Source organism: Equus przewalskii, chromosome 15 (genome assembly GCF_037783145.1).
Source record: "Equus przewalskii isolate Varuska chromosome 15, EquPr2, whole genome shotgun sequence".
NCBI lineage: Eukaryota > Metazoa > Chordata > Mammalia > Perissodactyla > Equidae > Equus > Equus przewalskii.
In genome coordinates, this window is record NC_091845.1 from 19179527 (window position 1) to 19203366 (window position 23840).

The window sequence follows — 23840 nt, forward strand, 5'->3', positions numbered from 1 at the left end:
GACAGCCACTGTGCTAGATGATTTACACACACGATGCAGTTTAATTGTCACAAACCCCTATGTGGTAGCTACCGTGGTAGCTATGGGCATGACTATCCCCATTTTATGGATGGGGAAACTGAGAGGCTCAGTAGCCTCTCTGACTCCACTGCCTGGGAGTTTTACCACCCTGCTTTCCTATCACTCCGGCTTCCCTGGAGCGACAGTAAAATTCCCTCCTGTCATTTTTAGTGGCTGAGGGGGGAGAGGGCCCAGGTGTCCTGCCTGGCAGCAAGGCCCCCGGAACTTGGCTTTTCTCTCTTCTCCTTCCCAGCCAGCACAGCTGCCAACCTGGAACACAGCCCTTTCCAAGAAAGCCCAGGAGAGAAGCCAAATGTTGACTCACCTGCCAGACACGGGGATGCTGCAGCCAAGATGCCTCGAGGCCTGTGCGGGAGGATTGGCAGGGCAGGCCCGCTGTGGGGCCTGGAGACGCAGCTCTGTGGGGCAGCTTCAAAGGGCCAGGCTTTCTTTCCCAAGTGCTTCAGGTTCCAGAGACTAAAGAGATCCAGATGGCCTCGTCCCCTTTCCCTCCTGCTCCGTCCTCCAGCCCTGGAAGTTTCCGAAAGAGGCGATCCTCCACATTTCCACCTGGGTGGCAGGCAGGATTCTAAGAAAGCCCCCAGGATTTTCTGCCCACCACACCCACCCTCGTGTTCACTCCCTGCAGGATCCCCAGGACTGAGAATAGGATGCATTTTTACTCCCACGATCTGGTTATATTATACAACACGGTCGACCTTAAGAAAGGGAGATTGTCCACGTGAGCCCAATCTGTTCACAACAGCCCTTTACAGGCAGTGTTTTCTCTGGCTGGTGACAGAAGAGCAAGTGAGTTGTTTGAAGCAGGAGAGGTTGACCCCCCCTTTCTGGCTTGAAGATGGAGGGAACCCTGTGGCAAAGAATGCAAGCAGCTTCTAGAAACTAAGAGCAGCCCTCAGCTGACAGCCAGCAAGGAAATGGGGACCTCAGGCCTACGACTGCAAGGAACTGAATTCTCCCAGCAACGAGGTGAGGTTGCAACTGCGTTCTTCCTCAGGGCGTCAGACAGGAACTCAGTCTGGCGAGCACCTTCATGGACTTCAGCTTTCTCACACCCGGAGCAGAGAACCTGGGTTGTCAGCTACGGAACTGTGAGCTATGGGGGTTGTTTCAAGCTGCTGAATTTGTGGTAATTTGTCATGCAACAATAGAAAACAGATACCCCTTGGATACCTACTAGGCATCTCAAACCTAACGCGTCTAGCTAGCCCCCCCCAACCTGCTCCTCACGGTCTTACCCATCTGCTTAATGACAACTTGCTTGTCCTTGGCTCAGGCCAAAAATCTTAACGTCACCCTCGACTCCTCTCTTTCCTGTAGACCCTACACTGATCCATCAGCAAATTCTTTCCACTCTCCCTTCATAATGTATCCAGACTTTGACCACGTCTCACCGTCTCCATTGCCCTTCTCCTTTCTGTCCTGACAGCTCTGCAGTTTATTATAGCATAGTGACACCAGAGTCCTTGCACCTCCCGGGCAGGAGGGGAGGGCGCTCCCGGGCTGTGATTGGCTGACCTCTTTAGATTCCATTCCCCACCCTCGGGGAGGTTATGTTCAAAGACAGACACAAAGCAGAAGGTGGCAGAAGAGGGGGCTTCCATGCAGAGGCTTAACAGGGAGCGAGGGACAAACTCAGGCCACCCTTGGCCATGAAAGCGCTCGGAGCGGGCCACCCTGCACGTTTCCGGTAGAACATAGTTGTCACCCGGGAGGGGTTCCCAAGCCTGCTTCAGAACCAATTATGCTCAGAAGTCATGCTGTGTAATACTTTCTGGGGGTCAGGATTTTATCTATTATTCAAAGTTTTGAGGCAAGAGTGAAAAATTGTTGTTGATGATGCCTGGGGAATTCCCAGGAGACCTACAAGAACTTACAGGCAACCAGTCTCCCCGAGTGGTTAGGATTTATAGCTTTCAAGTCAGCCTGAGTGTGAGTCCAGCTCATCCTTCCTAGCTGGGTTTCTCGAGGCCTCAGTTTCCTCAGTGGGGATTCAGTGAGATCGGTTTTCTTTCTGGGCAGGCATTTAGCACAGTACCTGCCATACAGTAAGTTCTCATTAAATGGTGCTGTTGATATGTTGTCTGTAATTTACTTCTAAAGCTAAAGCAAGGATAATATGCTGCATGTGCCTGCATGTGTATGCGTGCACGTGTGCGTGTGTTAGCTTTCATCTACATTGTAGGGGCAGTTAAGCTAACATTTGAAGGATCACAGCCCCACGCTCCAGAGGAAGTTACCATAAGTGCTTCAATTATCTGTCTTAGCTCAGCACCCACGGATGTGTTAATTAGCATAATGGATTTCTAAAATGGTTTTTCATTGATGAAAATAATGGCGTTCAAGAAAGGTAGATGGCTGGGAACATTTCATGGTGCGTCTGCCTTGCCTGGACTTTGCACACTCGTCCAAATGAGACCAGTCGCTTGTTCTCTTGGAAAGGCTCGCAAGTCCAAGGGGTCCCGCGTCTCCATGTTAAAGGGCCGATTTTATGACCTGCCCGACTAGGTTTGCTCACTACTGCACTGACAGTATTGTCACATCTGCCTCAAGTGAGCTTTTCACGACAGAGGCTGTCCGTGTGTCCGAAAGGACAGATCGCTGAGGTGTCCCTGGGCTCACAGAATGGGTGAGTGGCTGTGCCTGAGCCTGCTCGCCCATAACTGTCTCCTTGTGTTGAATTCAGTCTGACAGGCTCTCTTTGTAAGGTGCCATCCGGGTGGGAGGTCGCGGGAGGAAACTTGCAGCCTTCCTGCACTTCTGATTACTGGAGGCGGGGGAGCTACCGTCAGACCCCTCAGGATTTAAATAGACAAGTGGCTTAGGATAGTTTGCAACACTTGCTTTCAAATAAGAGAATTATAAGAGAATCACGGAATAACTGGTTTCTTCCAGCTTAGGAAGGGCATGTTACGACGAGAAGTTAGGAAATCGTGAGAATAGACCTCTGTAGAGAATGTCCTGGGGTGGAATTCTGGTGCTGTTTCAGATGCAGGATGAACTTAGAAGGATAGGAGTGTGTGTGTGTGTGTGTGTGTGTGTGCGCATTCGTGTATGCAGACGAACAGAGGAGCAGGGAGAGGATGGAAAAAAAAAGGTGAGTGGAGAATGGAGAATTCTGCTACCATTTATCTCCCAGGAAAAGCCATGGAACTTTTTAGAAGTGACACGGCTGATTGGGATGAGCCAGAGTTTGGGCCGCAGACCGGGATTCGAATGCCGCCTCTCTTTCTTTCTAAGTGATCTGAGGCACGTTTCTTCACTTCTCTGAGTCTGCTTCGTCATCTGTAAAATGGACATGAGAATACTTTCCTTTGAGCTGCAATTAAGTCAAATGGACTTGAAACCATTTAGCAAAGTGTCAGGTGCAGAGCCGTCCTTCAATAAGCAGTTGCCGTCTCTGAACAGTTACAGAGCCCAGAGCTTCCGCACAGGGACCCAGGTTACAGCAGCCAACGGGCATGTAGCCTTCCTAGAGTGGACAGCCTGGTAGTGATGATGAACTCGGTGAAGGCATTTCATGGGAATCTCCTGGTGTGTCTGTTACAAATGCAGATCCCAAGGACCATCCAGGTCTGCTGAATCAGAGGATGAGTAGGTGGGGCTGGGAACCCATTTTTAAGAAGCTCCCCAGGAGACTCTGATGGGCAGCCAGGTTGGGGAGCCACTGACTGAAACACTCTAATTCTCTACCAGAGCCTCAAGCTTGGCAGAGCTTCAGTCTCCCTTCAAAGCCTCCCTGGCCATGAACCTGACACATCGGTGGGGGGCACCGCCTACTGCACAGCGGGAACCACTCCACTGTGATGGGGGCAGGAGAGTTACCCTTGTTTTGCTCATTTTATAGGCAGCGCTCGTATGTCATTATCAGAAATTTCAAAGTCTTCGCTGAGCATGGAATTGACAGGCTATAACCTGAGTCATGCAGTCGTCAGTGGCTAAATGCTTTAAACCTGAGTAAGGCCCGGCTCTTCAGATCAGCGTCCAAGAACAATGCAAATCCAGACTGATGTCGCTACTGTCTCCGTGTGACTTTGGAGTCATTTTTTCTACCCAACTCCCTCTTCGAAATCACGTCTTGTGCTTTTATTTGCCTGAAAAATAATTCATATTCACTGTCGAAAATGGAGGTAATATAAACTTGGCATAGAAAAGAAAGTAAAAAGATACTGGTAATCCTGTCCCACTGGGATAACCCCATGAACATCTTTAGTGTATTTCCTTCCAGTCTTTTTTCAATATACATGAATACAGATGTTATTTTTTCCTCTACAGATCAAGATAGCCCTGTATGTGATGTTTTTTGATCTGCTCTTTTCATTGAATAACATGTTTTAAGGTAAAAAGTTAATGATAAGGGGCTGGCCTGGTGGAGCAGCGGTTAAGTGCGCACGTTCCGCTTCAGCGGCCCGGTGTTCACCGGTTCTGATCACGAGTGCGGAAATGGCACCCCTTGGCAAGCCATGCTGTGGTAGGCATCCCACACATAAAGTAGAGGAAGATGGGCATGGATGTTGGCTCAGGGCCGGTCTTCCTTAGCAAAAAAAAAAAAAAAAGAAGAGGATTAGCAGCGGATGTTAGTTCAGGGCTGATCTTCCTCAAAACAAAAAAAAGTTAATGATATTTTGTTTGCCATTGAATAATCTTCTACAACAGTGGTTTTCACACTGGGTGCTGCAGAAACCTGGGGGTTCCTGGGAAGTGCCTAGTGGTTACCTGAGGTGGGGGGATGCACTGGGGGACTGGTGGCGGGATGGACGGGGATCTGGGCCCCAGAACCCTGTACAAGTCACAGCAGCTCCACTTATCCCTGGTTGTAACTGGACAAACCACGCAGGATTCCACCACAAAAAGATTTTGAGGCTTAACGAATTTGAAAACCATGGCTAGGCCAAGTCATCATAAAAGCCTTTTTTAAAACCTAGTTTCTTTCCTTCTTTTTAATGATAAGGGGCTGTCCCCGTGGCGCAGCGTTTAAGTTCCCATGTTCAGCTTTTCAGAGGCCTGGGGTTCGTCGGTTTGGATCCTGGGTGCAGACACGGCACCTCTTGGCACGCCGTGCTGTGGTAGGTGTCCCACATATAAAGTAGAGGAAGATGGGCACAGATGTTAGCTCAGGGCCAGGCTTCCTCAGCAAAAAAGAGGAGGACTGGCAGTAGTTAACTCAGGGCTAATCTTCCTCAAAAAAAAAAAAAGTAAATGAAAATGGGCTTTAACAATTATAAAACAGGGGCTGGCTCCGTGGCCAAGTGGTTAAGTTCATGCGCTCTGCTGCGGCGGCCCAGGGTTTGGATCCTGGGTGCGGACATGGCACTACTCATCAGGCCACGTTGAGGTGGCGTCCCACATCCCACAACTAGAAGGACGTGCAACTAAGATATACAACTGTGTACGGGGGATCTTGGGGAGATAAAGCAGAAAAAAAAAAAAAGATTGGCAACAGTTGTTAGCCCAGGTGCCAATCTTTGAAAAAAAAAATAAAATACAACAAATATTTGCTAGTTGTTTTTAAAAACCCAGTTTTTTATTATGTATTTTTAAAAAATAGACAACTGCTAAATGTTCTTTGTAAAAACATCAAATATAGATTTGGTAAAAAAAAAAGCAAAAACCCATCCTCATTCACTTCCCCCCCAAATACCTAAGGAGCCCAATACTACCCCAATTGCCCAGCTCCAGAGGGCTCTGTTCACAAAGAATACCCAGTTAAGATGCCTGTCTCATTCCAGATTCCTCTCTGCGTATGCATTGCCTCAGGGTACCCCAGAAGCCAGCCCTAACTAGGGTTCCAGTACACGTCATTTATTTGGGAGGTAAGGTGACAACTGTCATGGTTTGTCTGGGACTGAGAGGTTTCCCAGGGTGAGTTGGTCACCTTATAACAGCCAGGAAGCATTGACAGAGGGGTGAAATGAGATGGGCAAGGGAGGGCAGCCGATAATGAACAGGTGACGGCTGAGGACGGGGCGGGGGGGCTCTGGAATATTTGGGACTTCCGGGGAGCACCGTAGACCCCCTCAGTGATACCCCACCTTCGGGCTTTTATCTACCAACTTGGGTCCCTCACTGGTTGACACTGAGGCTGCCAACTTCTGACTCGAGCCTGCCCACCTCCTGCAGCCCTGCAAAGGCCTGCAGCAGAGAGACCAGGAGTAGGAACGCCGGGGAGCAGGGGCAGAGCGCCCGAGCATCTGCTAGCAGACTGTTTCTGTGCCTCTACTTTCTAGAAGTAAAAATAGGATGACTGCATTCCTGACTTACTAGCACCTTGATTTGTGTAAGAGGTCCAAAGGAAAGCTATTGTGGGCTACCAACCTAATGCTGCAATCACTTCAAGGGATCCGGCTTGGAACTGCCCTTAGGTTAATGATATCATGTAAATGACCGGCATTGGAACCAGATGAAATGATAATTAAAAAAATACCTCAGATGAGCTCTCTGCTGGATTCAGCTCAAAACTGCTGCTAAACCCTTAGAAGACGCTAACAAGGAAAGGCTGGTGACTCCAGTTCCTGCAGCGCTGTGGCCGCCCCGCTCCCCACAGGAGCGCGTGCTAATCCCTGGTACTGACAGCGTCTGGCCGAGCCCTCCCGGGCGCTCCTGACCACAGCGAGGCTGCCCGGTGTGCACGGTCAGGTGTGTGCAGCCTCAGGCAGCGCCCACCTCTGCCCTCCGCACTCAGCAGCTTCTCCACTGCTCTGTCTAAACAAGGGGAGAAGGAATAAGTTCCTTTTGTCACCACGTCTCCATGGTTATTTGACACGTGATCGTTTTTTTGGAGTTCTTGGCAAAACCAGCAGCGGGTTTGGCTATGACATTTCAGTCTGGGAAGGGAACAGGGGATGGAATCATTCTTTTGGATGGCCGCAGGCTGTTTCCTGAAATGGTTGGCGAGGTGCAAATCCCAATCCTGATGGACGTTATCATACTGGGTGCTGCTAAAAGTTGAACGCTGATTGGCTTTTTGATGATATTAACGAATCATCGTTAGTTTTTTGAAAAAGTTGTGATAACAGTGCTGTGTTTTAAAAGAGCCGTCCAAGCCTTTAGAAATACATACTGATCTTTACAGATGAAATGATATGATCTCTTAGGTTTGCTTCAAAATATGTGGGTAGGGATGGATGAAGCTGGATTGGCCATGAGTTGAGGATGATGTGTGCATGGGTGTTCAAAGTCCTGTTTGATCCACTTTTGTATATGTTTGAAATTTTCCTCAATGCAAAAGTTTTGTTTTAAAAAAAGAATGGTCGATGGCAGTTAAGTTCATGCGCTCTGCTTCAGTGGCCTGGGTTTCGCCACTTTGGATCCTGGGCACAGACCTATGCACCACTGATCAAGCCATGCTGTGGCAGGTGTCCCACATATAAAATAGAGGATATGGGCACAGGTGTTTGCTTAGGGCTAATCTTCCTCAGCAAAAAAAAAAAAAAAAAGAAAAGAAAAAAAAAGAAGAAGAAGAAGAAGAAGAAAGAAATAAAGAGGAAAAAAAGAAAAAAGAAATAAAGAGGAAAAATAAAGGATGGTAGCTGAGAACCGAATCTGCTTGTCTTTGTTTTCAAAGGTCATGATAAAGATCCAATGAATGGATGTGGCTACAGGATAAGCTCTGTGAGCTGTTGTGGGAGAGTTACATGCCAGAGAATTCTACCCTGTAGATAGTGATGATGGAGGTAGTGATGGGTGTGTGGGGTGAGTTGGTGGGAATCGTGGCGTTATTGCAGGGCAGCTTGTAGAGTCTCTCACAGAACTGTGCACCTACGACCAGGTGTGATTTTGAGATGTAAACCACGCCCCACCCCCAAACTCCCCAATTTGTGAAGCCAGACAATTTGCCTGTATTGTCTAAGGAAAGTAGGGATGCTACAGAATCCAGGGAATGAAAGGGTTAAAGCTTAGGCATTTGGAATTTCAAAAGCCACTGTCCACACATAAGAAAAAGACTTGCTTAGTGAGAGTCATTGTTTTCCTCCCTCCTGCCCCCAAATAGTGACAGTTAATGTTAGCCAAGCATTTAGGATGTACCAGGCACTGTTCTGAGCATTCTACAAGTGTTCTCTATTCCCCTAACAACACTATGAGACGACTGATTTTACAGATAGGGAAACTGAGGCACAAACCAGTTAAGTAACTTGCCCAGCATCACATAACTAATCTGACTCCAGAGCCTGGGACCCAAGCCCTTCCCTGGATAGGTGACCCCAGGGTTCCCATGCTCAGCTTAGTGTGGGATCCGCTGAGTGGAGCTGGTCCATCAGGGAGTTTAGGCAGAAAGGGCCCGAGAAAGTGTCAGGGTGACATGGAGAACATGATGGGGCATGGAAGCCTCGGGAGGCTGCAGCCACCCCTGCCTCCTGTGCCTTGGTGCTCCTGAGGGCCCTAAAACTGGGATTCAGCCTGGGGGAGACGGAGGCATTCCTATAGGAGAGTGATTTTGTTTCTGCCACCTCCAGGATCGGGGACGTGACAAGGAAATTAACTTTAGTTGTCAAAAGAATGGAGAAATGTTCCTTCATGGTTGAGTGTGCAGCCTGTCATTCCACATGCATAAGAGCGTGGTCCTGATTCCCCTGCTGTGATGAAATAAGGCATTTGGAAGGAATCAGGGTCCGGGTTAAAATACTCGATTTTCGAGTCACACTACTCTGGGTTTGAATCCTAACTGTGTCATTTAGTTGCGATGTGGCCTTGGGGTGAGTCTCAATTTCTTATCAGCCAAACAGGGACGAGAGTAGTAACCGTGCCCACCGCGGAGGGTGGCATAAGGATGAGAGCGAACAATGCCTGCGAAATGCCCCGCGCGTGCCTGGCACAGGGCCGCTCCTCCGGCTGTTGTAACCTAGTTTTTCAAGGGTCTCCATTCACTGGCAGAATAAATAAGAAACGGCTTGATTGTTTCTAATCATTGCCCCCATCCCAGCTACATGACATTTTCCATCAGGAAACACATCCTTAGGAGTTCCTCTGCTTTCTATAATTTACCAGTTCCTTTAGCAAACCCATCACTTTAATTGTTTTAGGCTCTGTCCTGTTCATTTTAAAACTTCAGTCTCATTTTGGATTGAAATCCCTTTTCTTGCTCTTGCCCTGGGTCAGGCTTGAACCCAAACCCTTTGCCCTCTCCCTGACTCCTTCCATTGCTCTTGTAGCAGGAGGGGCCGCGGGAAGGAGAGGGGGCAGGGCCCAGCCTCCCACCTGGACCTGGTGAGATCCCAGACTTCTGCTCTAGTTGCCCAGAGCTGTCATTCTCCTGGGGTTCGGGGCTTCATGTGGTTGGCCTTACAAGAGGTTTATTTCCCAGCACCTGCCAGGTGCTGTTTATCCTCTCCTGGATTTGGCCACACCTCCAACTGACTCCACCATAATCCTCTGCATGGGGACCTCTTGGTCCCTGTGGTGAAGGGTCCTTGCTCATCTACCTTCTGGGGCCAACTTCAGGGCCTCTGGACTTGTATGAGATCCAACTTCTGTATCTCTCAAGAACTAGAGACTTAGAGTGGGATGCTCCTGGCCCCTCTCTTCCTGGTGGACTCCACAAGGCCATCCTATCCCAAATCTGTCATGTTCTTTCTGGTCACACAGAGGAAAGTGAGCAGGTCTTCCAATTAGGAAATAGAATTCCAGTTTTTCTTACCTACAGGTGCCCCAGTCACCAGGAAGTATCCTCTCTGGGCCTCCTTCTGGTTTTGGAGGTGGGAACACACTTCCTTGTCAATGGTAAAAATGGAAAGGAAAGGGCCTCTCTTCAGAAATGCTGCACTGCCCCCAAATGTGACTTCCTCTCCCCATAGTGGTGGTAATGGTGATGGGGGTGGTGCTGATGGTGGTGAAGGTGATAGTGGTGGTGTTGGAGGTGATGGCGGGGGTGGTTGTGGTGATGATTATGGAGTGGGTGATGGTGATGGTGGAGGAGGTGGTAGAGATGATGGTGGTAGAGGCGATGGTGGTGATGATAGTGATGACAGTGGTGGCTGTGGTGATGGTGGTGGAGGAAGCAGGGGTAGAAGGGATGGTCGATATGAAGATGGTAGAGGTGATGGTGGAAGTGGTGATGATGGTGGAGATGATGATACCCCAAAGAAAGCCCTGAGAGGAAGGGGCTGGTCCTTTTGACTCTCAAAGGTCATATCTCTGAACCTGGAACATGGAGATTAATATCCTTTGTCCTCAGCTCTGGGCCTTAGCAGACATTTCAGAACAACAGGAAAAATTCCACTAACGAGAAACACCATCTTGTTACATTAGGGGTAGTGCTACCAATAAAGACAATTCTTTCACAGTTGTTTTAAAAGTGGTGCTGGAAATACGGTAGCTTCATGTCGTTTCCTCAGCCAATAGAAACTCAAAGTATGAGGACTAAGGTGGAAAGGTCTGTGAAAGCGCTTGGCCTTAAAAAGGGTTCTTTACATGTGAAAACTTTGGAACCAGTGCCCTGGCTGGGCTGGTCACAACCTCTTCTTGTGCTGGTGAGAGGTCTGTTGAACTTGGGGTACAGGCTGTGGTCCCAGAGAGAGCACAGGCAAATGATCAGAAAGAGACTGAACCAAGACCCCTGGCTACTTGAAGTCCACAGTCTGGTCAACGGGGTGAAGCAAGCTGGAGGTGGTTAGCTGGATGTGGAGGGGATTCAAGCTCTTGGTTTTCTTACTAGTGCCTTATGATAGGTTACTTTCCTTCTATACAGCTGGGACCTCCTATAGACCAGGGTTTCTCGACGTTGGCACTATTGACATTTGGGGCCACATAATTCTCTGTTGTGGGGGCTGTCCTGTGCATTGTAGGATGTCTAGCAGCTTCCTGAGCCTCTACTCACTAGATGCCAGTAACATCCCTCAGTTGTGACAACCCCAAATGTCCCCTGGGGGGGTCACCCTCCGTTGAGCACCACTGCTGTAGACCCTACCAAGGCCAAGGCTGGTCCTCCTCCTGGGAGGGTCTGCATACTGATGCAGCTGACATGACATTTTTGAGCCATGTACTCAAATTGCATATCAAATTTAACTTACTTTATATTTCTAGTCCCCATTCCTATAACTCATTTCTATTTACTCCCCTTGAGCCTTCATTCTTCCTGATGACATCTTGGGAAAACTCCCTCTTTTAAAGTTTAAACTCAGTCAGTTCAGGATCCTTTTATTCTCTTTCCTCCCCTGTATTGATCAAAGATTTAGAGATTTAAATACCAGCATGGTGTTGATTAGGGAGCGGTGGGAACCAATTTCTGTCCTATGCCATTATCTTTTGAAATGTATAATCCTTGTGGATGGTTCCTTCACGGGTCACCAGTGACTTCCTGAGTCACCAGTGACTTCCACTGGTTCCAGGAACCAAGAGTCATGTCTGTTCTTATCTTGTTTGACTTCAGTTGATTCCTCCCTTCTCCTTTAACAACTTTATTCTCCCGGCTTCTGTGAGCCCACAGACTGGGTTTTCCTTCTACCCCATTGGGTGCTCCTTCTTTGCCTCAGTGGCTAAATCATCACTCACCTTATCTCCAAATGGCAGAGCAGCCTGGGGCTCAGTCCGGAGCTCCCTTTTCTTTTTGATATAAACATTCCCTTTAGATCCATGGCTTCGAATACCCTGCTTTCCTATGGCTCCCAAATCTCTCCAGGAGTGGCCTCGCCCTAGAACACCACATCCTCAGAGTCAACTGTCCATCTGACACTTCCACGTGGATATCTTATTGATGCCTCAAACAGAATGGCTAAGCAACTCTTGTTCTCTTTGCTCCAAACTTGCTCATGTTCCCCACTCTTCTCCATCTTAGAGAAGAGGGGACCATCAGCTGAGTTCCTCAAGCCAAAGATCAAACCATTCTCCTCAGTCAGTCCCAACATACTCCATCCAGCCTCATGTCCTTTTGACTCTGCCTCCCAAACACAGTGTAAATCAGGTCACTGAATGTCCACTGCCACCACCTTGGTCCAGTTTACCGTCATCTCTTGCCGGCATTCCCACAATAGCCACCTAACTGATGTCTCCTTGCTTCCTCTCTTGCTCTGCCCACCCCACAATTCATTCACCACACCACAGCCAGAATAGCCTTAAAAATAAAGTCATCAGGGGGGCTGGCCCCGTGGCCAAGTGGTTAAGTTTGCGCACTCCGCTGCAGGTGGCCCAGTGTTTCGTTGGTTCGAATCCTGGGCGCGGACATGGCACTGCTCGTCAAGCCACGCTGAGGCAGCATCCCACATACCGCAACTAGAAGGACCCACAACGAAGAATGTACAACTATGTACTGGGGGGTTTTGGGGAGAAAAAGGAAAAAATAAAATCTTTAAAATAAAATAAAATAAAATAAAGTCAACAGATCATGTCACACCCCTTCCGATGGCTCCCGATCACACTTTGAGTGACATCCCAACTGCTTACAGGCCCTGCCTGATCTAGCCTTGGCTGGAGAATGCTCTCCAGCTTCATTCTCCGCCACTGCCCTTTGCTCCACCCTAACTCTAGTCGCATTGGCTGCTTCAATGATCTATTGCTGCACAACAAAGCATCCTGAAGCTTAGTGGTTTGAAACCGCAGCCATGGGTTATTTCTCACGATTCTGTGGATTGCCTGGGCTCGGCTGGGAGCTTCATCTCTGTTCCAGGATGGTGTCAATTGGGGTCACTCATGTGGCTGCACTTGGCTGAGACCTCTGCTGGGCTGGAACTCCTCTCTCGCATGACCGGCTCCTCAGCTGGGGGCCAGCTGAGCTTCTGAGTCTCTCCATGTGGTCTCCCCAGCAGTGTAGCTGGATCCGTTGACATGTTGGTTCAGGACTCTAAGGGAGTGAAATTGGAAATTGCCAGAATCCTTAAGGCCTAGGCCCAGAACCGAAACACGTCATGCACATTCTACCGGTCAAAGCAAGTCACAAGGTGCATGAGCTTTAAGAGGATGAACGTAGACAAAGAATTTGTAGCCATCTTGAGTTCACAGCTCCGACCCTCTTCCTGTTACCAGCTCATTTCTCCCTTGGGCTCTCTGCACCTGCTTCTCCCCTTGGCATGGAGTATTTTCCCCTGATCTCTGTATAGCTGGCACCTTCTTGCCTTTCAAATCTTAGCTCATATGCCATCTCTTAAGAGGTGACCATTCAATGAAAGAAGCTACCAGTCACTATCGTGTTACCCTTTAAACTTCTCGGCAGAGCATCATCAGTGTCTGACTTTGTTAATTAAATGATTTATTTGTCACTGGTCTCTTTGCACTGGAATGAAAGTTCCCTGAGGGCCGGAACCTGGCTGTTAGGTTCACACTGTATCTTTAGCTCCTAGAACACTGGGTATAGAGAAGGCAAAGGCCTCCTGTCAACACAAATACAAGAGGCCTCTCGACTCTGCGGAGGTGAAGAACCCATCCTTCCAAATCACACAGGCCTTGGTTCTGCCCCCTCCTCGCTGTGTAACCATGGGGAAAGTTACCTAACTTCTCTGTGCTTCAGTCTCTAAAACAGGGTGAGAATCAAGAGAACCCACCTAATCCACATGGGAGAGAGGTAAAGACAGATGAGAATGATGAAATTTATCAAAGGGGCTGGGACTTGGGAAGGACTCATTATTATTTTAATATAAACCCTGACTCCCTCCTTCTTATTTCCTTTCCCTGAGCTCCAAAACCAGGAGAGAAAAATTCCATGTAATTCTAGAGGGCAGGAATCACATTTCATGGCTATCCTTAAAATGCTTTCACCTGGCCACCAACTGGCTCCAGCCAAGAGTTGGTCCCTATCTCATGTCTGGTGGTGGAGGGCAGGCTGGCCAAGGTCAGGGAAGGGCCGGGAGGTCCAGAGCCCACCGTCTGCTTTTCACAGGAGCTTTGCACTCCGGCTGTAAGGGCCACCAGACCTCTTGAGGGGTTCCTTTCAGATGCGAATCCTGCCGAAGGCTTAACTGGACCCTGGCTTCCTTATTTTCATTAACCTGTTTGGTCTGTCCCAATTAAAGCCTTTTGAAATCACTGTACTCAATTTACCACCTAATTATTCTTACCTTGTTTGTTTAATGAAGCTTATATAACGATTCTGGTGATCTTTATGAAACGTTCGGTGGAGATTTTACTTTTCACTTTATAATTTGTGATTTTTAGATTAATGTTTTATAACCTTGGGTTCTTAATCATAAAGTCATAAGGAGCTTAATTGATTTGAAACTAACCATGCCCTGAAGTGTGTGCATGTCAAATTGATTCAAATTGATCCAGAGAGTTTAAATAAAGCTTAGACCAGAGAACATGATGGCACCTGATGGAAATTTTCCTAAAGCACTCAACTTGGGTGACTCAATTATGCTGCCATCTCGGCTCAGGAAATTATTGGATAAATACTTTCTTTTTGCATTTATCATAGACTGAAAAGATAGGACAGCTTAAAAGAAAAAGAAGCCTAGGAAAAGTTAGCCAAGTGTAAAATGTTCTATTTACAGTTCTTCCTTCTGGAAAGCTGGGGAGAGCTCACATTTTGAGGGCACGCTGGTTTGAAATATACATATACATATTTCTTTATTTACATGTTTTGTTTCAGAGCCTGACGGTCAACATCATCGTCTCAAATTGAAAACGATTGGAAATTAAGTACTGACAATGGAAGCATTGGAAAAACACAAGTCATTTGGGATGAGTTTGCTTTTTAAAACATTTTTCTTAAGGAATGATGGATACAAGCACTTTTCCATAGACAACTTTCTCGGAGCAAATGAACTCACAGGTGAAATCCTCAGTTTTGTAGAACAGGGTGAGTTCCATTATGCATTTCTGACAAATGACAGGTCAATTTAGTTCTAATTGGCCCTAATTGGCACCCCGTCCCCCCAGAGGCTATGTGCTTTTACCTGTCTCCCAGCAGTCCTCACAAAGGTGTGACATCCTTTTCTGGCTTTGAAAAACATCAGATATAATTTCCCAGTGGATCCCTGTAAGCCAAATGAAACCTGATGGCTGGGCACAGGGAGATGAGCCTGACTCCAGGAGAGACGCGATTCCCAGGGCTCGGGGCTCCCCGAGGTCCCAGCGGTGAACAGTCATACCGAATTTTCCTGTAATTGGTCTCTCCAAAAGCATTTTCCTTTGTAAGCAGTTCCGATGCTTCCTGACTTGCTTTCACATCTCTAGTTCCCGTTTCTTGCAAGTCAGTCTTTTTGCTTTACTCTCTCTTTCAAGAGTCTTTGACAAAATGCTTCTTGGGCTTGACTGTCTGGAGACAAGTCTCGTAAGCCCCGGGCTCCCTGCCATTAACCTTCTCAGTGGGGACATTTCACGGCTTCCTAATGGGGCTCCCTGCCCTGGTCTGGTGTTCCAGACCATGCTTCTCCCTGCGGGCCCCTGGGGGGCGGCACCCTTGTCTGCTTTCATCACCCCTGTGCGCCCGGGGCTGAGCACAGCTTTTGGGGTAGAGCACTTGTTCAGTGAGAACTTCTTTTTTCTTCAAAGTGTACAAACCTTAGGTGACATCTTGAGGGATTTTTCCCCACGCAATCACTACCTCCCATCAACACATCGAACACCTCCAGCCACCCCAGAAGGCTTTCTCATACCCTCTCTCAGCCACACCCCCAACCCTACCCGTCCTGGAAGGAACCACCATTCTGACTTTTATCACTGAACATTAATTTTGCCTGTTCTTGACCTTCATCCAAGGAATTGTTCAATGTTGTGGCCATGAAAACACATCTCTCAGATCTCTGATTGTGGGCATTGACCAACAGCCAATTCTGCTGGGCGCTGAAATCTGTCACTGTGTCTGTGGGATGTGGGAGGACATGCTTCCCACAGGCTGCTTCTACCTATGCCAGGGCAGGCCCATTCCTCCGAGGAGGGGAGCTCCTCTGACCACAGTTTGGCTCAAGGACTCCCCATTGGGCTTGCTGAGCTTCCTTAGAACTGCATGGCGGTCTAGGATGCTTCCTTCTGACAAATAAAAATGGCAAGCAATAGGATATATTGGAGTATATGAGGAAGCCATTTGGTATAAACCTAATTCGGCCTGACTTCTTTTTTTCCTCCAAAAGGGCCTGACTGGCTATTGAGCACGCATTGCATATCTGCTTAGACATTTCCTATGGCCAGAACAAAGGCCCTTGAGATAAAGATGCAACTTCCCCCCGACATTAGCATTTTTCCTTAGGCTAGGAACTGATTGCTGCACTCACCTCCCAGCTCACCTGTGACCACTCAGCTGGAGACAACAGACTGCCACCCTGCTGTGTTCACCGAGACAGAAGACCTACCTGCTATTTCCATCAATCGCTGTGCCGACAGAGTAGTCTCGCGACTATTGTAAAAGGGACATTCCAATCATATGTGAAACATCCTCTTTGAGGGTATATAACAACCCTGTATAACCCCCCACCTCTTTGGAGTGCTCTGTTCCTTTGTGGAAAGACTCTCCCGGGTTATAATCCTCAGATTTAAGCTCAGAATAAACTCACCCAAATTTTCATTTATAGATTGGATATGGATTATTTTTGTCGACACTTCCTTCCTTGCTTCCTTCCTTCTTTCATTCCCTCCTTCCTTTGTTCCCTCCTTCGTTCCCTCCTTCTTTCCCTCCCTCCCTCCATCTCTCCTTCACAAGGGACAGTCCTGTATCACAGTCTGATGGTTCCCAGCCTCTCCTGGTGGCCTTCTCGTTTTCCCTCAGAAGTGTTTCTGTTCATCACCTCTTGGACATGTAACCTTGGCACCTGCTTCTTGGAGAACCTGGACTAACACAAACGTCTACTCCTCTCTGAGGGCTTCTTTGGCCTATCATTAGGGCTGTGACTTTCCACGCTGTTGCACGTAGCAGCAATTTGTCCTCTTTCTTTATTGCTCTGTAGTATTCCATTCTATGAGGATGCACATACATGATTTAGCTCCTCTAGACTTGACGGGCATTTGGGTTGCTCCCTGTTTTTGGCTGTTAGGAGTACAGCTGCTATGAACACGCTTGGACTTGTCTTTTGGTGGATATGTGTGTGCATTTCTCTTGGGTGTGTCTTTCGTTATGGGACTGCTGGGTTCTACGGGAGGGGACGTTTAGTTTGAGCAGACACTTCAAAACAGTTTTCCAAAGTAGTTCTACCAATTTACTTTCCCATGCTCATATTTACTGAATGAATGAACTCAGCCAGAAGAGGGTTTTTAGAACTTGTTTATCCCAGTTGCTCCTCTAATTCAACACGCACACACACACACACACACACACAGCTTTTCCATGGTGCTCCATTGTTATAATTTCCAAATCCCAAACTTACAAGCTGTACGAGGCCCTGCATGTTGTAGCCCTTGGGTGATTCTCCAGCCTCATCGCCCATCACACCCCCCACCAGCACCAGCAACATCTACTTCAGTTACATGGAATCTCTCATCTTCACATATGCCACAGTCTTTCTCCCCTCCAGGTTTTTGCACATGTTGCAACTTCTGCTCATTTCCCCCCCATTGTGTCTAGTATATGAGTTAAAAATGCTTTTGATTGCAAGTAACGGAAACAAATTGGATTCTAAGGGGCATAAATAGCAGCCCGTTTTTTTTCACCTAAGAAATGCAGAGGGAGGTAGCAGCTAGCATTTCTTCCGCAGCATGATGATGGCAGGGCCGGTTCTGTACCACTTTTCTTTTCTTTTGTCTCAACCTTGTTGCCTTATGGTCATAAGATGGCTACCATAGCTCCAGGTATTGCATCCACATTCAAGGCAGGAAGAATGGGAAAGGGCTCCACCAGCCGTTTCTAACTCTTCTGGCAGACTTCTGTTGGAGTTGCATTGACTGAACTTGGTCACATGGACCCCTCCAGCTTCAGGGGAGCCTGGACAGCTGCTGGCTCTTCAGGCCTCCCTAGTGGAGGACAATGAGGGAGAAAGGGTTAGGAAATGGCTATTGAGGGAACCTAGCCACGTGTCTTCCTCATTAAGCCACCCCCAATTCACCTTTCTGGTCTCAGTGTGGTCGTCCCTTCCTCTGGGAAGCCTTCCTTGATCCCCCACCTTTTTAGGACTAATTTTGGTGTTTCACCATCGTGTTGATCTCTGAAGTTTTCTCTAGTCTTGAGTTGACTTGCTGAACCTCACCTTGCCGTATATGTTAAATCAAGTCCTTTAAGAAAAAACATGAAATCATATGCAAGCATGATGAAATAGACACACGGATCCCACCCAAAGCCTCCTCACCTCAGTCCGCGTTGTTTTACCTGCTTTATCTTCACGTCCATGTGGAACCACAAAGCCTGCATGGCTTCCTGGGGCGGGTGGGGGGGGGGGGGCCAACACCTCCCCCCATTGGATAAACTCTCAGGAAAGTGTTGCTAAACTCGTCCCAACATTTGTACCCATTAAATACCCGCCAATCCACACTGGATACTCCCAACCTTTTAGATTTATTGCCATTTGAAAGCTTTAAAATCCTCTTTTTAGGGTTAATCTAGTTTAGCAGCTAAGACCTTGGAATCTGGATCCAAAATGTTAGGATTTGAACCCTGACTCTTCAGTTACCAAATATATGGATTTGGGAAGTCACTTAGACCTCCCCGGGCCTCAGTTTCTTCATCTGTAAAATGGAGATAATAACAACACTTAACTTCCGGGTTGCTGTGAGGACCAAATGAATTAATCCCAGCCACACTGTCACATGATCAGCACTCCCTCCACATTGGCTGCCCCTATTCTCTCTGAGCCACGTTTCCACGCGCAGCCCCGCCCCGCCCCCTCTCTCCTCTCTTCTTCTCTAAACTCAGTTAGTGAAATGCCTAATCTAATCACTGCCTAAACCAGCGACTATTACATTTCCTTGGAGAATTCACAGTCAGGTGGGGGAACTCCAACAAGCCGCCAAGGAGCCAGAAAACAGTGGCCGACGTGGACTGTGCTTGCTCGTGCCCTGCGTGTTCTAGCTTGCTGCTGCTCACACCGGCTCACTTCCTTTTCCCCCTTTTGCAGGTGAGGAATCTGAGTCTTGGACTGGTCTGTAAATCGATAGTGTCCCCAGCAGGGGATTAAATGCAGGTGTGTCTCCCATAAAGCCAGGCTGCCTGACCATCGTGCTAAGCTAGTTTTATGACACAGAATGGGCTGGACAGCCCCAGAGGCGCCAGGTGTCTGGGAGTTCAGAGGTCGGAGAAGTCCTAACCGCTCTGGGGGTTTTCACAAAGCCTTCATGGGCAGACGAGACACAGCTCGGAGGGTGCGGGAGATTTTGTCAGGTGGCTGGGAGGAAAAGTAGAGATAGCAAGAAAGGCTTTTTAGATGAATGGAACAGCAAAAGTAAAGCAAAGACACAAATTCCAAAAGCGCAGGATACTTTGAGGGGAAATAATGGTAAGGAGTACAGGCTCTGGCATGGACAAAACCTTGGTTCAAATCCCAGCTCTGCCCAGTAATAGCCGTGTGAACTTGGTTAAGTTGCTTAACATCTCTGTGCCTCAGTCTCCTCCTTTGTCAAAGAAGAATAAGAGCACCGCCCTTGAAGTGGTTTGGGAGGATGAAAGGACGATGCTCAGTACAGTGTAAACGCCCAGTCATCGTTACCATTGTGCGGTACCCCGCACAGGCCGGTGGCCAGCAGGGTCACCTGCTCTCAGGAGATTAGAGTGAGAAGAACAGAGGAAACAGCTCTTGAGGTCTCTCTGTGCTTTAGGTAGAAGAGTTGGAAGCACTGGTTCCTCTTGATTTCTTCTCATAGCAAATGGCAGCGTGAAGCACGCTCTACGTACGCGGAGTCTCTTCGAGGCCGCCTTCTGTAGCTCGCCTGCATCGGCAGAACTCAGTGGAAACAGGACCATCAAGAAGTGAACGGCACTCGTCGAAGTGCCTGATCACAAATATTTGGCTTCAGCAGCTATTTCAGGCCCTTTCTTCAAGGAGACACTTGGAGTCTGTTTTCTGGGAGAAATATACAAACCTAACGTCCAACCGCCAGCCTCTCCCCGTCGCTAACAAGACCCCAAAGTCAGCGCCAAGGGGGAGGGGAAATCAAAAGAAAAGAAACAGAGGTGATTGAAAAGGAACTGTTGGATGTCCTTCTCTGTCGAGGCAGCCGGCATGGGGTCGACAACTGTTCTGGAGGCCTGGGCTGTCTCAGACCATCCTTCGTGAACCGGCTCTGGGTTCTCTTCTGGAAAATCCGCGCTGAGTTTTGCACCATCCGTGCCCTCACCCTGCTCCCGCTGCCATTTCCCCCAGGAGATCTAAGGAGAATTTAATCCATATGGTTTTGATTCCATCACTCATCAAAATGCAGTTTTCCAAGAGCCATTTGATCTCTGAGATGTTATGTGAGTGTCTTTTTGTATTTTATTTTTTCCCTTAGAAAAGCAAAGCTGACGGTTTGCCAAAAGCAAATGAACTCCGAACCCCGGGGGTCTGAACCAGGTTCAAGCATTAGCTCCAGTGGAGCTGAGGGGGATGCTGCCTAGTCAGAGGCCTGGAATATTCTCTTCAGGAGCCAGGAGACTCCAGGCAGAGTGGGGGAACAGCTTTTGCTTTGCTCTCTTGTGTGTGTGTGTGTGCATGCACACGCGTGCACGTGCATGCACGTGCTGCCCACTCTTCTATCCTAATAACTGAATAATTACGATGTATTTAGACGTTCCTAAGTGCCAGGCACTGTGCTAAGTGATTTATGAGAATTCTCTGATTGAGTCTCTATAATCATCCTTTGAGGGCTGTCCTCCCTCCTCCCCTCCTTTCATTCTTTCTTTCACTCATCAAATATTTACTGAGCGTTTATTACCTGTCAGGCACCATTCTAGAATCTAGAGACACGTCGTGGATGAGACAAATTGCATCCCTGCCTTTGTGGAGCGCACGTACTAGTTTACATGCAATTGAGCAAATCAATAAGATAGTTTCAAGTAGTTCTGTTACAGAGAAAACAGAACAGAGGTGGCAGAAGGGCTGGAGGCCGGTTTAATTTGCATGGATGGTCAGGGAAGGCCAGGCTGGGCTGAGGTCTAAAGGGCGCCTAGGACTCAGCTGCAAAGATGAGGGAACGGGGCTGTTCCGCAGAGGGAAGCGCCAGGCAAAGTCCCCAGTGGGAACCCGTCTGGCACATCCAGGGATCGGACAGAAGGCCAGCGCAATGGAGCGGCAGAGAGGACCAGCGGACAGTGGCCGGAGAGGGAGCTGGTGGGCCACAGCGGAAGCCTCTGGAGTTCAGGCCGGAGAGGCCAGGTCCTGATGCTGATCCCATGTTTACACCATCCATCACTCGGGGGCGGGGGGTGGGGGAGGAGGGGGGTTTGGGGGGCGACCTCAGGGTACGGGTCTCCCTCCCTTTCCACACCCGGGAGCCCTGCACACTCAGAAAAGCGTTTGCGATAGGGCTCGCTGTCCTGGCTCCACCACTAGCAAAGGGCACCTCGGGGACTGAGTAACTCTGGACACCGGGGTACGTGTCCCAGTCTGTGGTGGCTCAGACGCCGCGCCTGCAGGGCAGTTGGGGAGAGGCAGTTACATCCGGGATCTAAGCGGCCGGTGGGCTTGCTGGCGATTGCACGTGGGAGGGAGGCAGGAAGGAATCAGGGCAAGAGGCAGAGTAAGGCTTGAGCCACGCGGGCCCCTCAACGGGTGGTCATCCCCATTTGACAAATGAGAAAGCGGAGGCCCGGAGGGGTCAAATCACCTGACTGAGACCCCACGGGGAGGGGCGGAGTCGGGAGTCCAGCGCCATTCCCGCCTCTTCGATCTCCTCTGCCTGAGCTGTCACAGCCCTTAGGCCATCCTGGGCACCTGTGCCTGTGGGAACAAACTCAGCGCCTTGTTTGCAGATAGCCCTGTGGCTTCTTAGCCCTTTTGGGTCCACTGTCCCCTGCCTGACCGTGTCAGTGCTCACAAGAATCATAGACAATGCACGTCCTCTTTATTTCAGATTTTTCTATTTTCAAACAAGCAGAATAAGCATATGATTGCTTTTCCCTTGACTGATTTAATTTTATTTTGAATAACTTGCTTGTGCCTACTGTATACACGATAGGAGTTCACATACCATGCCTTGCCCGAATGCCCAAACGAGCGCTGTGGTTTTCATGCGATGGTTGAGAGCTGGAGAAAGTTTCGTCCATTCATTTACCCATCCATTATTTCCGAAGACTGTTCCCGGTGTTAGGGACTCAGGGGGAACAAAAGCAGATCTCTGCTCTCCAACAGCTTCTTCCCTGGTTGGGTGTGAGTGTGAGGGTAGAATATAAGGGACTGGTGTGTAAAGAATTTCAGGACACAAAAAAACGCTCTAATAAAGGCCATATATGTAATAAAGTATTGTGCGTGCGTAGAAGAGGGGGATTTCAGCTCTGGGGGAAGCTGGGGAGCTGTGGGTTTTATTAGAGATGGCTTTAGGGAGAAGGCAACACTCCAGCTCAGACTTGAGGGGCAGGGGGAGGAACTCCCCAGGAACCCAGTGGAAAACCGCACGTGGTTGTGCTGGGAGGCATGCGTGCCTCCCTCGTGCCCCTTGCCCAAGTTCGGAAGAAGGCGGGGATAGGTGGGGACTGCTGAGGGAGGGCGGGGCAAGAGGGTGAGTGACAGGTCCTCAAATCTCGCGGCGGCTTGGAGAACTTCTGAATTTCTGCAGCCAGTTTCTGGGCTGCGGAAGTTTCCTGGTGCGTCTTTCTGGAGATGGCGTTGATGACTTTGGTGGACCGGGCTGTTTCTCCCCTGAGTCCTTTCCCCATTCTTTGAGCGGCAGCCCTGGTGCTTCTTTGGGATCATCCTTTCCCAGTCTCAGCCCACACGTCGTAGGAAGGGCCAGCCCCACCCCAGTCAGTTGGAATAATACTACATTCCCATGGCCACAGTGGCCATATGATCCATGCCATGCCAATCAGGGCCCAAGAGACTCAATTCTAGGATTTCCATTTGAATTACTGAAGAAGTGGAATTCAGCTTTTCTGCTGGATTCGGTGCCGGAAGGGTGTGGTCCGAGGAGCTATTGGCAGCCATTTTGCAACTACATGGAGCTCATAATGGGTCAGTCAGGAAATAGAAGCAAGACACAGAGAGGAGAGCTGGTTCCTGAGGACATGCTTGGAGCCCTGAAACAACCGATGCCTGAAGCCTGCCTTACCCTAGGGCATGAACCAATAGATTTCCTTTTTAGCTTTAGCCAGTTGGACTTGGTTTTCCTGTAGCAGAATCCCAATTAATACCATAGCCAATAATACCATGAAATGTCATGGCTCCAGGAAACCCTTTTCTTTGTCCTCAACAAACTTTGGTTTTGGAATGCAAAGGAGGGATGAAAGTAGGAATTTCGGGCATGATGACTAAGAATGCGTTTGGGAGGAGCAGAACACGGTTACTCCTGATTTTAGATTATCTGCTCTTCTCACTAACGTCAACCACTTCTGCATCCCTGCATGGAAGGATTTACTGCAGTGTTGTATTTCAGTGGAAAGAGTTTTATAATTTCTGCCTAAATGTTTGTTGTTCATGGTGGGGACTTTTTGTAGTTTTCTTTTTACAAATCAAAAGTAATGATTTAAGTAGTCACCAAATCATAGACTATTTTGATTTCAAGGGATCCTAGAGGTCACCTGGTTGAACCTCATTAAAGCCTCTGCTTCTTCAGCAGTAAGGTAGAGACAATCGGAGTGTGCCTCTCACACCGGTGAGCTGTCAGGTCTGTTAAGCTGTGACATAGCCCTGCGTCTATTTCAACAGAAATACCTTATTTTGAATCACTTGGGAAACCGGAGTTCACCATCACCTTCTAGAGAATCCAAGTGGTACTTCTTTACAAAATCATTTGTTTCAAACGTGTAAATGGCTTACTCCCTCTCTCTGGGCCTCAGTTATCTC

At 48.5% G+C, this 23840-nt stretch overlaps 1 long non-coding RNA gene across 1 annotated transcript; it reads left to right on the top strand.

Annotated features, from left to right (window-relative positions):
• The first annotated feature begins 520 nt into the window (after positions 1-520).
• On the top strand, positions 521-16507 carry LOC139076123 (uncharacterized). The gene is made up of 3 exons (XR_011527403.1): positions 521-1050; positions 14594-14803; positions 16193-16507. It is a non-coding gene; the product is annotated as an uncharacterized lncRNA (long non-coding RNA).
• The last annotated feature ends 7333 nt before the right edge of the window (positions 16508-23840 follow it).